Below are 14625 nucleotides of genomic sequence, written 5' to 3'. Positions count from 1 at the left end.
AAGGAAATTCGGTGCATCTATCGAGGGGATGGTGGCAAACGAGGCAATTGCGTTCAGAGGAGAGACTTTCGACAGGGAACCTCAGTCACCCTTCGTTCCAATGGGACACTAAAATATGAATACGCGAGAAATGCATGCAGGTACGGAGAGAAGGGTGACTTCGGCGGGACGTGACGTTGCACAAACGATTACGAACAACACATTTGAACGTTTCGCAGCGAAATCATTTGGCGAGAGTATTGAACGAGCAGTGAAAAAAAAGTCACCAACCACACCTTTCCCATGGAGAAATGGGCTCTGACAATGAGATGCACAGATAGATCCGATGGACCTTTCTCTATATTAATAACAAATGTAAGCCTTCTATACATATACACTCGCAATGAAGCACGTATAACAATAAGGAAAATTAAGTATGTTATTGCTCTTTATACACGGTTATGTTTATTGGTTCACGTAATCATATCAACATTAAATATAATATGCACAACAGCACTAAATCGTCACTTTTACTCCCAAGTTGCACCACTATTTAGCAAACGCTGAAGAAAAATGTAGTTAACGATACGAGTATAAAGAAAATTAAGCATTTTATCAATCCTGTCGCGAATGTCTCATCTGATCTGGGATAGAACTCATCCTTTGTCCTTGAATTGGATAACTATTTGCATAGTAGGGATGCATCGAAAATATTAAAACGACGAAAGAACGCAAAATTGAAAACTTTTACGGAAATAACCTTAGCTCATATTTACGAGATTTAAGGGCGGAAATGGATCCTACTAAAGCAAATTTTAAACATCGGCCAGCCCTAAAACATGATCGATAAAAACCAACGAATTTTCCACCACTGGAAACTGATAAAATATATAAAAAAACAAGACATCACCCACTGAACTTATATCCCAGACACTTTCAGCCGCGCCGTACAGTAACCTAGTTAGCAATAACGGCAGCAGAACGATCTACTCTCAAAGTGGCGGAGAAAAGGTCAAGAGCTGTTCACCTCGGGAGCGACTCGTTCGCGAACGATTGCATTTTGCCGACGGAATCCTTTTTGTCTATAGAGCAATTGAAGCCTGAAGGCGTGGGAGGGATGAGGATGTGGGGGTGGAGGGGTATTACTGGGAAGCAGATGAGGGGAGGCATGGAAGGGGGGAGAGGGGTTGGTGGCGAATAACGCGCTATTTCGCCCCACCTGTTGCCGATGCGAAAGGAAACACCGCTCCTCCCTCAATGGCATTATCCTTTAAATCCTAGAGAAGCATGATAGCGACCTCCAACAAAATCACTTTTCCACGTTCACTATTATTACAAGTAATGCACCGATTTCGGCTACAAATGTTTATTACTTTAAGTTCTTGGTCCCTTACACGCATTCTAGAAAGTATTCTCGCAGTAGGCTTTTACACATTGCCAATCTTATTTTGTAGTCCATTTGTACTATTCAAAATATTCATATTTTATTTACGCAAGGAATTGGATTGTATTTTCAACTGGAACTTAGCCAACGCACGAGCCGTTTTCCTCAAGATCAAACTAACATCCTCAATTATTACACACAAATCAACCAGTTAAGGATACATTTCAAGGGACGCAGCATACCCCTCTCATTCAGCACGTCCTCTAACCTAACTGAATGAAAACAGTTGAGGGGGATGCACGGAAGAGTTGATATCATTGTAATAGCTAATCTATCGCAAGCGAAATAATTACGTGAAATGCACCATAGTTAAATTATGAAACGGTAGAGCTACAATAAGAGGAAAAATCATTCTAGCAGAAGGAAATTGATAATTTCCAGGGATACAATTTAAATATCTAGGCAAAATATAGAAGTGAAATGAAACTTGCGTCAAGTTCTGTATCAGTAAAACAGAAGCATCACATGTTACGTGACAATCCTTATACACCAACAAGGTCGTAGAACACTACATGACGATACTCTCAGCCATGAATTACAATTTTCCTCAAGAACCTACCTATCCATATATTTTTCCTAATAGAGAAAGTCACCTACTTTACAATTTTCTAAACAAATGCGGCTCAATTAGGCTGCAAAAAAGCGAATCTTTCAGCGCCATTGGAAGAGACAAATTATCAAAGACTGTACCTTTCTAAAACAAAAATATGGTAATTATGCCATTAAGTGGTAGTAGTAGGTCATAAATAAAGATAACAAACGGACACTTACGTCACTACGCCATAATGGACTAGAAAATGGCACTACTGCGACGCAATCGCGTATTATGTTAAGACATCATGGAGACTTGACACGTGAAGGCCAGTTCATGGAAGTAACTAAAGTGGAGGTTAATTTAATTAATTTCATCACGTAAGTAAATATCGACAATGACATCCATTGGGTGGCAGTAATTACGTGAGACATGAAAAATTAACAACTCCGCCAAAAAACTACTTCTTTTTCGTCAAAAGAATTGTGGCATAGAGGCTTGGTACACCTTCCACCTTAATAAAAAAAATGCTGGCGTACACCTGAAATAATTATAACTCGGTATTCGTCGGAATAAGGAGTATTTGCATGGAGCATTTTGCGAATTTACCCCTTACCACCCCTCCAACATTGAATTTCCTTGGCATTAATTCCAACATTGAATCTCCTTGGTATCAATTCCAACATTGAATTTCCTTGGCATTAATGCCGATGAGGCCTACTTCCTTTTGTGCTCGCCATAAAACCAGTCCATCTCTCCTTCTTTATTGTCATAACCAAATCTCCATGCCTGCTGTCTTTTATCGTCCTATTTCCACAATTCCCACGTTTACGCACCGTAAAACGCTATACTCAAGAACATACTCTTTAGAAGACATTTTTTCAACACCCAACGATAATCACATCAACCATTTCACCAACGTGAAGTTGATATAATAATATCAAAGTGTACTTCCGATCAAAGCAGGTTTGCAAGGAGTATTTTAGAATTTTTCTGGCAGTATCCCCTCCGTTCTTCACTTCCCACTTCAATACAAAGTAAGGTCTACTTCCTTTCATTCTATCTAAATTATTTTCCCGCCTCTCCCTTGTTTACCTAACATTCTACCCTCTAACACCGTTTTCAACATCCTCTCCCCGCTAAGCACTCGCTCCATTCACACCCTCTGTCTCTTCCTTATGTCACCTAGAAGCTGCCTCTCCTAATCAATCACGTAAGTGAGATGATATTTATTGATAAATTTTCAAGCAATCCTCATTTTTCAATAATGCAATGGATCGACAGGGAACACAATCCATGCCACTATTACTAAGGTAGTTACCTACATCATTATTTATAACAAGCGAGTTTAGGACTAAAAAGTCCTTTATTACAATTTACTTGCTTAACAATCACATACATCCTTGCCCTGGATGGTGGTAAATCCATCAAGGCGGGATTAGAACCCGCGACCTTTTGAGTGGCAGACTGGAGCATTACCCCGGCGTGCCGAGGTGAGGAAGTCACGTTATCAAATACAGAATGGTGCGACGGAACAGTATAGATTCGACACTGAAAGTTGTCCGATGCATAGATTATTCTTCCTCAGGGGCAATCTAAACTTCCTTTACTAGAGTCCCGTTGCTTGATATATTCGAGTGCTACTGGACGGGCACCCGCAGCCACGCGCGCCGCCCGGAACCGTAACTCCGACCACGGTCTGGTGGCTACGCGGGACCGGGATTGCTTTTTCAAAGCGGCCGTGAAAAGGCGTAGACACAATAGTCGGGCATCTCGCGGAGATTATCAACGCGAGATTAATGAAAATTACGACACCCTTGTGGTGTTGGGGAAAAAGTAAAAACGCTGTGGGCAGCAGAAAATATATGACGAGGGAGGGAAGAACTTCGCACGTGTCCGAGAAAATGGATGAATTAAAACTACAAGCCACTTATGGACGTGAGAACAATAGTCTGAGAGTCGAAAAGATTACGAAATTTCTCCTGAGGACGGGTGTCGCTCTACTGACGGGCAGTTTACGTGATCCACAGCGTCACCTTAAATGGCGCAGTTACGCATTCATGAGGAAATAATTCCAACGAGCATAATCATCAGCGTCGTGTACTCAAGCGAATCTCCATGTTTCCGCGAAATTTCGCAAGCATTTTCATCGTAAAACAACCGACGATGACAGACAAATGAGCCAAGGTATTAGTCAAGTCATTCAATACCCCAATTACCACACAAATTCTTTTAAAATGTTACCCGTTGGGAAGAGAAGAAAAAATACAGTACAACGCGCTAATTGATCTAGCCATAAGAAGGAAAATAACTATTAAAAACTAAAAACTACTCACTTGGGCGAAAAAACTAATAACTATCATGAAGACTGGGATTTCACGAGAAGGCCAAAAATAAAGGATGCTTGCATAATATGCACTCATGAGCTTTAAATTGAGTAAAGAAGGCACCACGATGAACAATTATCGAAAAGATAATTCTGTACTAGCAGATTTCACAAATGAGGTACATGACCATAAGCAATGCCTACATTTAAAATGCTTTACAGAAGACAAGTGCTGGGAACTTGAGTTCAGTCGGTTGGCGAGCACAACGATGGCTGGCCTCAAGCAAAAAAACGGCAGACCTGATGATATGACGTCCACTAATTCACACCTCGACGAGCTAAAGTTGGGCAAGAAGCGGGTACGTGAGTTTCGCAACGTCGAAAGAAAACGAAAAGGCGTCGTTCGTGAATGGTGACATCAGTGACAGACCTCGAAACTTGGCCTCCGCATTACGACGTTCAGGAGAGATAGGCAAATCAACTGTCGATATCGATTAATCCACGTATCTGGAAACATTATGCACTGGTTTTTCTCGGATTATCTGTAGGGTTATACGTATATTAAGACTCAAAAGCTGACAGAGGACGATACACGTACGGAAAAAATGAAGACCGATATAAGAATTCAATTAGAAGAATTCAATTACTCTTAGCCGCACGTGAGTGCAATAGCACGCTCAACACGCAAGATCATGCATTGACCGTAAAAGCTTTTCATACTATATTATTATTAATTAGAGTATTCCACCGACTGTAAGGTTGACACCGAACGAGCCTACCCAGACTGGACCTTTCCAGTGAAATAAAAATAACGCCTACACCCCTTTCACCCTGGCAACAAATGCAATTCTAATCCATTCTTTTCTTCGCATACCAAACATTCTTCCGTAAAGCACGAATTGTAACATCTCCTCCCGCTCAGTACTCCCTTCAACCAAACATTCAGTCTCTCCCCTATCTCATCCAGAAGTTTCCTATAATCGCCCACCATGTCTATCACTTCGTCGATCCTCTCCCTATCCGTTCACTTCAACTTCATTCTCTCCAGAACCATAGGTATCTTGCAGGCATCCAGTCTTTCCGCGTACACCTTCTTTAAGTGTCCACGTTTCCGGACCGGTACGTGCTACTCTCCAAATCATACCGTTCACAAGATTTTATCTACACTCTTACGTATCGACTCTCATGAGCTATTTCCTATTCATGAATACCTTCATTGCAAACGCAACTTCCTTCCTAATTTCCGTATTCCTCTATCCGTTTTCCTCCAAAGAGTTGCCCATATGCACGAACTGCTCCACTTGCTTAAGTCTATGACCAACAACTTCTACCTAGAGGCTCACATTCCTAGATAGTGATGCTGATACTAAAATTACAGGTAATTTACCCAGTGAACAGTATAAGAAGATAGGGAATAATGAAAACTGAGAAAAAGTGACGCATGTTTGTTATGCAGAGACGCGGAGGGAAGAAGATGGAACGAACAGTAATACGCTAATTAACAACTGACTACAGAAATACTATCACGTAAACTCAAAAAGGGGTTACGATGAGTGATAAGGGAATTTTATATTCGATATAAATCAGGGCATCGCCATTTCCTAAGATAATAATGAGCAACTTAAAAGTCCGCCTAACGACAAATTGTTATAGCGTCGTTTAAGAGACATTCCCACGCGACCAGCGACCTTCTTAGAAGAGGAGGTTCCCCGAGTTCTTAAGTTTGGGATGACTTATATATCTCTCCTTGAAGCTCTCCCTCACGAAAATAAATCAAAGCGTTTCCGAAAATTAGCCCGGAGGGCGTTCCGGGAAAAGGTTACCCGCAGTTGGCTTCCCGGAATCCGAGCATCACTCCCGCCCACCACCCGGCAAGAGGGCGTAAGGCAGAGGGGTAAAGCAAGAAAAATACTGGGAATGGGGGAGAAGTAACAAGAGGGGAAGATAGTTTAGCGTGGGTGGAAAAGGTGGATATACACATCCCGCACGAACAAGGACGCCAATCCTGGAAAAATGAGTAAGTCTCGAAATTAAGGAATAGGGTCGTTTCGTATTATTTTTTTATTGCCTAAATCGAAAGATTATCACCCTTGGAGTATGTATTTCACGCATTTATATTTTTAAATGACGATATCTATTTTTCGCTATTAAATGAAAAGTGAAAATTTTCAAGCGCGCGAAAACGCGACGGCTAAGTATGAATGCCGGGAAAACTCCGTGTGACGTCGTTCTGGTTCCGGCTGCCGCAAGTGAGTTGACCTTGGGGCGAGGCTTTGAGCGCTGATACGACGCAGGATGCTAGCAGGTAGCAGAGTACCCTGCTAGCTGGTAGCACTTGGCTTAAATAACGATTATTAATACCTTATCAAACGAAGAAAACTTTCCGACCTTAGCCAATTTTAATAAGTTATTATTAAGACATGTTTCCCTGAAGTATGTGCCTAAATCATGCATTAGTAATCTCAGACGATGTAAAACTCCTATCTACTCATATAGAAACTAGGCCCCTGTGACGTCACGTGGAGTGGCATCGCATGGGCGCCAATCTGGCCTTTTTCATATGAGGATAAAAATTGACCATTGCCATCCGTCTAAACCGGTATTTCTAAAACCAAATAATTTGTACATTATCAATACAGTAATGGTGGGTAACGAATCAATGCTTTTCGTTTTCTTTGATGAAGGTAACTACCCTATTCTGATTTCTTCAATACTTCTTTCCGGGGTCCGCGGACCGACGTACTATCAACCTCAATTGGAAAATAAAAATACACTCCACAATTATCATCATCATGACCAACTAATCGCTTTAGGCCGTTTAATACAGTAAATCCAAAGTCTCCAATGCTGTAAACTTCCAATTTAAAATTCCTCATTTCACCTTAAACACGGCCATCCTACCTTCTACATACTAACTCAGTGTCTTAACTAAACCTTCACTGCTTATCGAATGCCTTTCATTATATCTCGCAGTATCAAACCATTAGTACAAAAGGATATCAAGGAAATACCAGAGCAATTTTCTACAGAATAAGGTAGGTTAACATGGAGTATTATTTTTGCGATTCAATCCGGCGTAATGTTCTCCCACGTAGAACTACCCTAAATTCTAAACATGGCCTAATTATATTTTTAAATAGGTACATATCATTTCACAACACACGCAAACACGAAATAATCATATAGTTAACAACAACATTTATCATTCTAACCCAGTAACCCAACAGCATTAATGTCAATAAATGTGTTATGCAGAACAAAAATTAAAATGAGCATTTGAAAAAAACCTTCAAATGTAATGGCAATCTCCACCTAAGATCCCCTTCAACGTTTCCTCTTACCTCATGGGATTAGTACCGCTCTCGAAAATTTCAAGTTGGGGGTCCCTTTAATTAGCCCACGAGCAGAGGAATTAAGGGGAAAGGATACACCACTGAAAAGCTTTTCTGGGAAATGATACAACGATTCTCAACCGTGAACAAGCGGCTTCCATTTAACTTATATCAAGGATGGAAAAGGTCTAGTCCAAGAGGTGAATAAATATGACCGTGGCATTGCAAAGCGTTAATGCAGACGATGGCAAAGCGAAAATGACAAGCAATAAAAATATGGGAGAGTGGAATGAAAAGAGGGTATTGAAATACTTAAAGAACAAAGCTGTCAGCGACTGCATAAACAATAACACAGCACGTGTCACACATTACCCTGTAGTATTAGATTATGACCATTGATGGTGAAAAGGTTATCAATTTAACGTAACGAACGTGGATAAAGCACGAGCAAAAGAATAAATACGATCAAATGCAGCTTTGGAATGAACCAATACAAGATTACTTCCAAAACGTTTCTTCTTGCCTTAATGGAACGCATATTTGTATCAATAACTATCGCATCTCCTGGTTAAGATAGCTACTAATTATAATACTTTTCCTTTACAAAACACATTATCATAATGTAATTATTTTATCACACTTATAAACTAACATTGATTGAAAGTTACTGGCGCAAGAGTGGGAAGATATTTTTGGCTTGGGGAATGTTTCTGAAAAATTTCATTGCTGGGAATGATCGTAGACCAAAACAAACTCCGCAATAAAGGACTTTAGCAGTTATCTCAACTGATCGACTAAAACTCACTATTCCAGCAATAATTAAAGAGCCACGACCCTTCAACTAAACATGTGTCAAACCTTGGATGCATGCCTTGCTGGTCCTACAAAGTTGTGTTCGAGAGGAATTTCACTTAGAAAAAAAATCTTTTTATTTTGTCCACTCAAGTGACAACATTGGAAGGGCTTCAAAAAGTAGGATATAAAAGACTTGAGTGAATATAATACTAAATACGATTTGTATTTTGATTTCTGTAATACATAAATCGAAACAAAATAGAGCTTAAGTTTATATACAACTATTTTCAGCAATGTTAAGTTTCACTAATTAAGAAAAATACTTATTTCATCAATCCGGGTTTCGATGCTAAGCATAATCACTACCGAAGCATCGATATCACTTTTAAAATTGCCTTTGCAACATGATCCTAAATGGAATACATAGCATCTGAACATGAAACTTATTTATGCTCTTAAATAACCTCATTTCTTATCTTATAATAATCATAATCTTTCAGGCAATGCTAAAACGGCCACTCATAAAAACCCTTCCCGCAAAGCATACATGGGGCCCTCATCACTCGGCACAGCGACGCTGAAAGGAGACGCGAAAGATATGAGGGAATTCCGCCGCTACGCCACTCCAAAGTCGGGGGAGAGAGTCGGCGAGGAATAAGTCGTTGGGCGCACAGCTCCAAGGGATGCCGCAAGTCTTCCTCTCGCTGGTGCACGCGCGAGAAATCATTACGAAATGACGATGGACTCGATCTCTCTCCGGAGCGAGGGGAAGTGTGCGCCAGGTGGAGGGAGGGGTAGGGGAGAGGGGGGGAAGGTATGATGCAGAGGAAGAGAGGTAGTGGAGGGAGTTACTGGAGAAGGGGAGATAATAGAGAGGTCTCAATGCAAAACTAACTGATTGTGATGTCAACAGTTCTTCCACTGAAATAGTTTGATTGACGTTTCATACGGGCTACGTCAACTACTTATTCTTGTCCTCCCGTACGTTTATTTTTACAGAATCGAATGGAGCACTATGGTGATAAATGAAATGATAAATATAAAAAATAACAATATATTAATATATATATATATATATATAATAACACTAATAATAAATGGGGAAAATGTCACAAATATCTGTCGAAAAATGAAAAATCGACCTTTATGAAGAGATTGAGTGGCGGTAATTGGTAATGCGAATTAGGTTTCTGCCCGTTGACGACAGCGATCTATTAACTCCATCTCTTTCATTAGGTCTGGAGAAGAATAAAGAAAGTGAAGTGGACAGAGAGGAGGATGAACGACGAAGTGCTGGACATGGTGGGTGAGGAGAGGAAGCTTGTAAATGAGATAAGTAAAGGGCAGAAGGTGTGGATGGAGCGAGTGTTCGGAGCCTCAGAGGGGAGGTGAAAACAGTTTTAGAGGGTAGAAAAGTAAACGAGGAAGAGAAAGGAATAGAATAGGATTTTAGATAGAATGAAAGGGAGTAGGCCTTTTATGTATTGGAGAGAGAAGTACATGGAGAAAGTGGAGGTTGCCAGAATACTTCACCACGTAATCGTACCTTAATCGCCTGAATACTTGAATAATAATTAACTTTAGTACATTTAGGACCTCCGTTAAAAAGTTTTTCTTTGCATAACTTTTTTTGAGGTGGAATACAAAATTTACAGCTAAGGAGGACCCTCTTATGGATTTGTTCTTTTATCTGCTGCGTGAATGAAATTATTGCATAATCGGTATTCACAGAATTTGCTTAAATTCACCTTCATCGGTAGAATGCTATAATAAAAACAGTGTTATGTCCCACTTATTGTTTCACTGTAAATTGTCGCCACTGTGTTTGTGAAGAATGTTTAAAATAAATAAATATGTCGCGGAGTAAAGGGGAGATAGGGTAGCGCTCGGCGGCGCGAGTCGCTCAGAGGTGAATGGTTGGGAGGCGAACCGCCCGAAGCCACAGGAGGAGGAGGAGGAGGCGGCGACAGAGAAGGAGGGAGAGAGGGGGCTGCATCTTGGGTCGATATGTAAAGGGGGGCGGCGGGGAATCATGACTACGTGACTAAGACGGGAACGGGAAGTCGGGGGCAGAGAGGGCGGGAGGGGAGGGGCAGCGGGAGATTCGAGCGTCCGTAGATTCGGATGAAATGGGACCGCAGGGGAGGGAGGCGTGGAATATTCGGATGACGAGAGGGGTGAAGTGGGTGAGCCAGGGGCAGAAGGCGGGAGAGATCACTTTTCCGAAAAGGTGGCACGAAACTAACGGTGGCCGATCCATATTAACCTTTTCAGGGACAAATGATATCCCCCTCCCAATTGCCAACCATGGTATTTTCAACAAACATTAGGGCATTTAGAAAATAACACCGATTACTAAAGAAATCTCAATGCATATTGGATTTAATTAATTCTTTCGTAGGTACGATAACCCTGGCTTCCATTTTTTGCACGAATAACGCGTGGCCGAGGCACTAGTGATATCACGTAAAGAAAGGAGCCGTTCATAAAAAGTTAAGGGTTGACTAGAGGATAGTCGTGTAAATGTGTATAAAAGTTTGGCGAAATGTCTGATCTGAGACGTGACACTCTGCGGTGCGGAAAAGTGGACATTGATGAAGGAGAATAACATAAGACAGGCGTTCGATACGTGGATATGAAGGAAAACGTAGGATATGAAATGATCGGAGAGGAAATGCTTGACATGGAGGAATGAGCACTCCAAGAGGGGAGGAGGAGGAAGCAGAGGGCGAGGTTGGAACGAATACTAACTAAAGTGAGGAGGGCATGTTTGAATCTTGTTGAAGACTGAAATGGGAGGCTTTAGGAAAATAAAATGCACTTATCAAGTATCCTAGCATTGGATTTAATACATTGTCCGAAGGTGCAATTAATCTAGTTTTAAAGTGTTATCATGAATAATTATGATAAATTTGGACCATGGTAAAAATATTTAGAATCAACGTGATAAATGAAACGGAAATAAACGGAAACACTGGATAAAAAAATGACGCACTACATTATGTTTATCTGAGATACTATTTGTCTCCTTTAGGCTCCATCACCACAAATTTATTGAATTTTTCGAGATTACTCTCGTGGGTAACAGAGAACTCACAAAATAATTAAGTAATGAGAATTTCGTTCAGGAATCAGTCTCAAACAATTCAAGAACACTTCGTTTGCAATCAGCCGCACCCACCCTTGTCCTCGAACTTGAGTAGTGGTCCAATACCTATTACCCTTGTGGTATCACGAAAATGTATTGCTTCATGCCATAAAATGGAAAAATAATATTATTCAGCGGCTTCGGTGGTGGGTGGGGTGAAGTTCTCGCCTACCGGACTGAAGGTCGCGGGTTTGAGCCCCGTCTGGGTAGGTTGCCCCTATCCAGAGCATGAATGTATGTGTACGATTGATCGTTAAATGTTATGCAAACCCCGATATACAGGCCAATTAGCGCTGTTTTCGATAATTCTCACAAAAAGCAACGCTTCATACCTCTCGATACTACGGCCTTGCTAACACACACAAGACCGAACGTTTTCCTTCACCACTACCAATATCACCTCTCGACCCCGAAATCGCTCCAATCCGAACAAAATAAACCCGGCCTCTCAAACTGGAGAGACTCGTCAAGATCACCGCGCGTCTTTGAGAGGAAGAGAGTGAAAGAGAGAAAAGGAGAGATTGCCAATATAATTACGCGAAAGGCAAGCAAGGAGAGAGCAGAAGCGACCCCTTATCTGAAGGGGTCGACCGAAAGGGGTGAAAGCGGAGGGGGATGCGGAACGTAAGGGGTAAAACGCTACTGGAAGGGAAGGGGGTTACAAGGATACTGAGAGAGGAGGGGATCGAAAAAAAGGAGGACTCCCCTGAGTTGAGCAGCGGCGGTGCGACAGGCGGCGGTAGCGTCGCACTCCTTACACTGAACGCAAGGGGGATACAGCCCCTAGGATGAGGATACGGAATAGGTGAATAAAAAAATGAGATTTTTTTGAGGGGTGCCATAGCCATGGAGGGGAACAAGAAGGTTAGGTTGGTTCATGTGTGAACGCAAAGCCAAAATTTAGCACAATGAGAGCACTTGTCTATTTCCACACTTTCTACCGACCCAGGTTTCGACGCATAACGCCATTTGCAAGATTCACGCCTTGGATTCCACTCTTATTTACGTCTACCGACCCAGTTTTCGGCACATTGTGCCGTTCTCAAAATTCACACCTAGAAAATAGCACTACGTGCCGAAACCTGAGTCGCTAAGAATAAAAGTGTGGAAATAGACAAATGCTTTCATTAAGTTAAATATCAAAGATATCCAAAGAATTACGCCGGAAACTTAATATTTTGTGCAAATACACAAGTTTATGCGGATAAAAAATACCGGCCGAGTGACTAAATATACTTTAACGAGACACCACAAGAGGATTGACGTAAATAATTATTAATATTGTACATATTCTAATAGTATGTTAGCATGGTGAGTAATGCGAGCCAGCCCAGCCTGACTACCATCCCAACTTGGACCTCTCTCATCAATTTAAATGAACACATAGTAAATATTTCCATGATACCTTCACCGTATTACGCAAAAATTCCTATCAAGCATCTCATGAATGCATGTCAGTCAGTCTGTCAAAGAATCAATCAAATTCTAGCTCATCGTTCCCTCCTCATGATGATTTCATTGTTACCAGAATATTTTATGCCCTGATTTCCAAAAGCTGTTTCCCTCGGACAGAATATATTCTCGCGGGCTTTTATCACGAATGCAAAGAAAGAGATAATATATTACATAACTATTATTAAAGCAGCTGTAACTTTTCCAGATACGAAAGTTCCTAATAGAAGCCAGTGCGTAATCTGTGCCGATGTACCAACCGCTATTTTCCGACAGTTTATCTTTCCACATTGGTATTAGTATACTTGGCCTTCTATGATCCACCTCCACGTAATTATTTTACATTCCAACAACAGGTCAATCCTGGAACGTAGAGTGATTCACCATCGAACAGCTCGTGGCCACATAGATAATCAACCGATCAAATATGCCAAGTGTGCATACATGCTCTACTAGGAAGATATATTCCAAGAATTCAGGAAGCATTCGCTCCGGCTAAGTAGGTAACAATGAATAGGAAAGAAGATACGATTATGCATGACAAATGTTAGCTTTATTTTATATGATAAGAGCTACAGTTAAAAGGCCGGCTAATAGGAGCGTGGAGGTAAAGTGCGGATAAATGAACGTTGAAAGAAGATGAGAACAGACTCTAGGCATTCGATGTATTGAGGGAAATGAAGAGGATGAAATGGACGAGACAAAAGAGAAAAGAATGAGTGCTAGAAATAGCGAAATAAAATACGATATGGTCGTATAGAAAAGAGGGCGCAGGAGGCTAAAATGGCGTATGTATGCATTACACCTGGGGTCTACAACCTTTTTTAATCCAAGGGCCAAAAATCGATTTCACATCGTCCGGAGGGCCGTAATGCTCCATGTCACGTAACCACCACATCAACAAAATAATTTCAAAGCGCAATAATCTTTTTTGGTTAAAAAGATCAATCATTAAATGCGATTTTTGACATCGTTTATTTTTGACGAGTTTGTCGATATATATTTTATATTTTGTGGCGCGACTTTCATCAGCCTCCAGGGGCCGCAAGAAATTAACGAGGAGGGCCGCGGGTTGAAGACCCTTGCACTACTAGGTGAGGGAATGATGAAAATGTGATAGAAGTAGGATGATACGTAGACAGAGCAGGGGAAAAAGAGAGAGTTATAGAATATGATGATGAACTTCCGAGCTGAGGATAGGTATAAAAAAAAACAGCTGTCCCGCAAGGGTGAAGGCCAATATTTTCTCTGTTAATTCCATTCTAAAACCTGTCTTAAAGAGTAGGCTAATAATAACAACAATAGTAATCATCATTAATTTTTACATTAAATTACTTTCATTAATTGATCACATCACATTCTCTTCACGTGCCGAAACCCCTCACCCACTTGGATTATTACACTCCACCCACCGCCGATTGACATTCGACATCAAATTTCTTCAATGCATCATGAATGGGTCCTTCAGATGCATTGATCTCCTGACATTCTTTTCACACCGCATTCCAGCTCGCAAAACCCACAATACTGAAGCTCTACACCAGCCCAATTTCCGTCTTGCAATATCCCATAGATCCCTCTTTTACAGTTTAGTTTCCATTTTCAATTCCATCTCAA

General features: G+C 41.1%; 1 protein-coding gene across 2 annotated transcripts in view; it reads right to left on the bottom strand.

The window, feature by feature from the left end:
• The window catches only part of LOC124162118 (neurogenic protein mastermind-like), a 592489-nt gene that overhangs the window by 250039 nt on the left and 327825 nt on the right, over positions 1-14625 (bottom strand). The window lies entirely within an intron of this gene.

The sequence above is a fragment of the Ischnura elegans genome, chromosome 7 (assembly GCF_921293095.1).
Source record: "Ischnura elegans chromosome 7, ioIscEleg1.1, whole genome shotgun sequence".
In the NCBI taxonomy this organism is placed as follows: Eukaryota; Metazoa; Arthropoda; class Insecta; order Odonata; family Coenagrionidae; genus Ischnura; species Ischnura elegans.
This window is presented reverse-complemented; position numbering and strand designations above follow the sequence as displayed.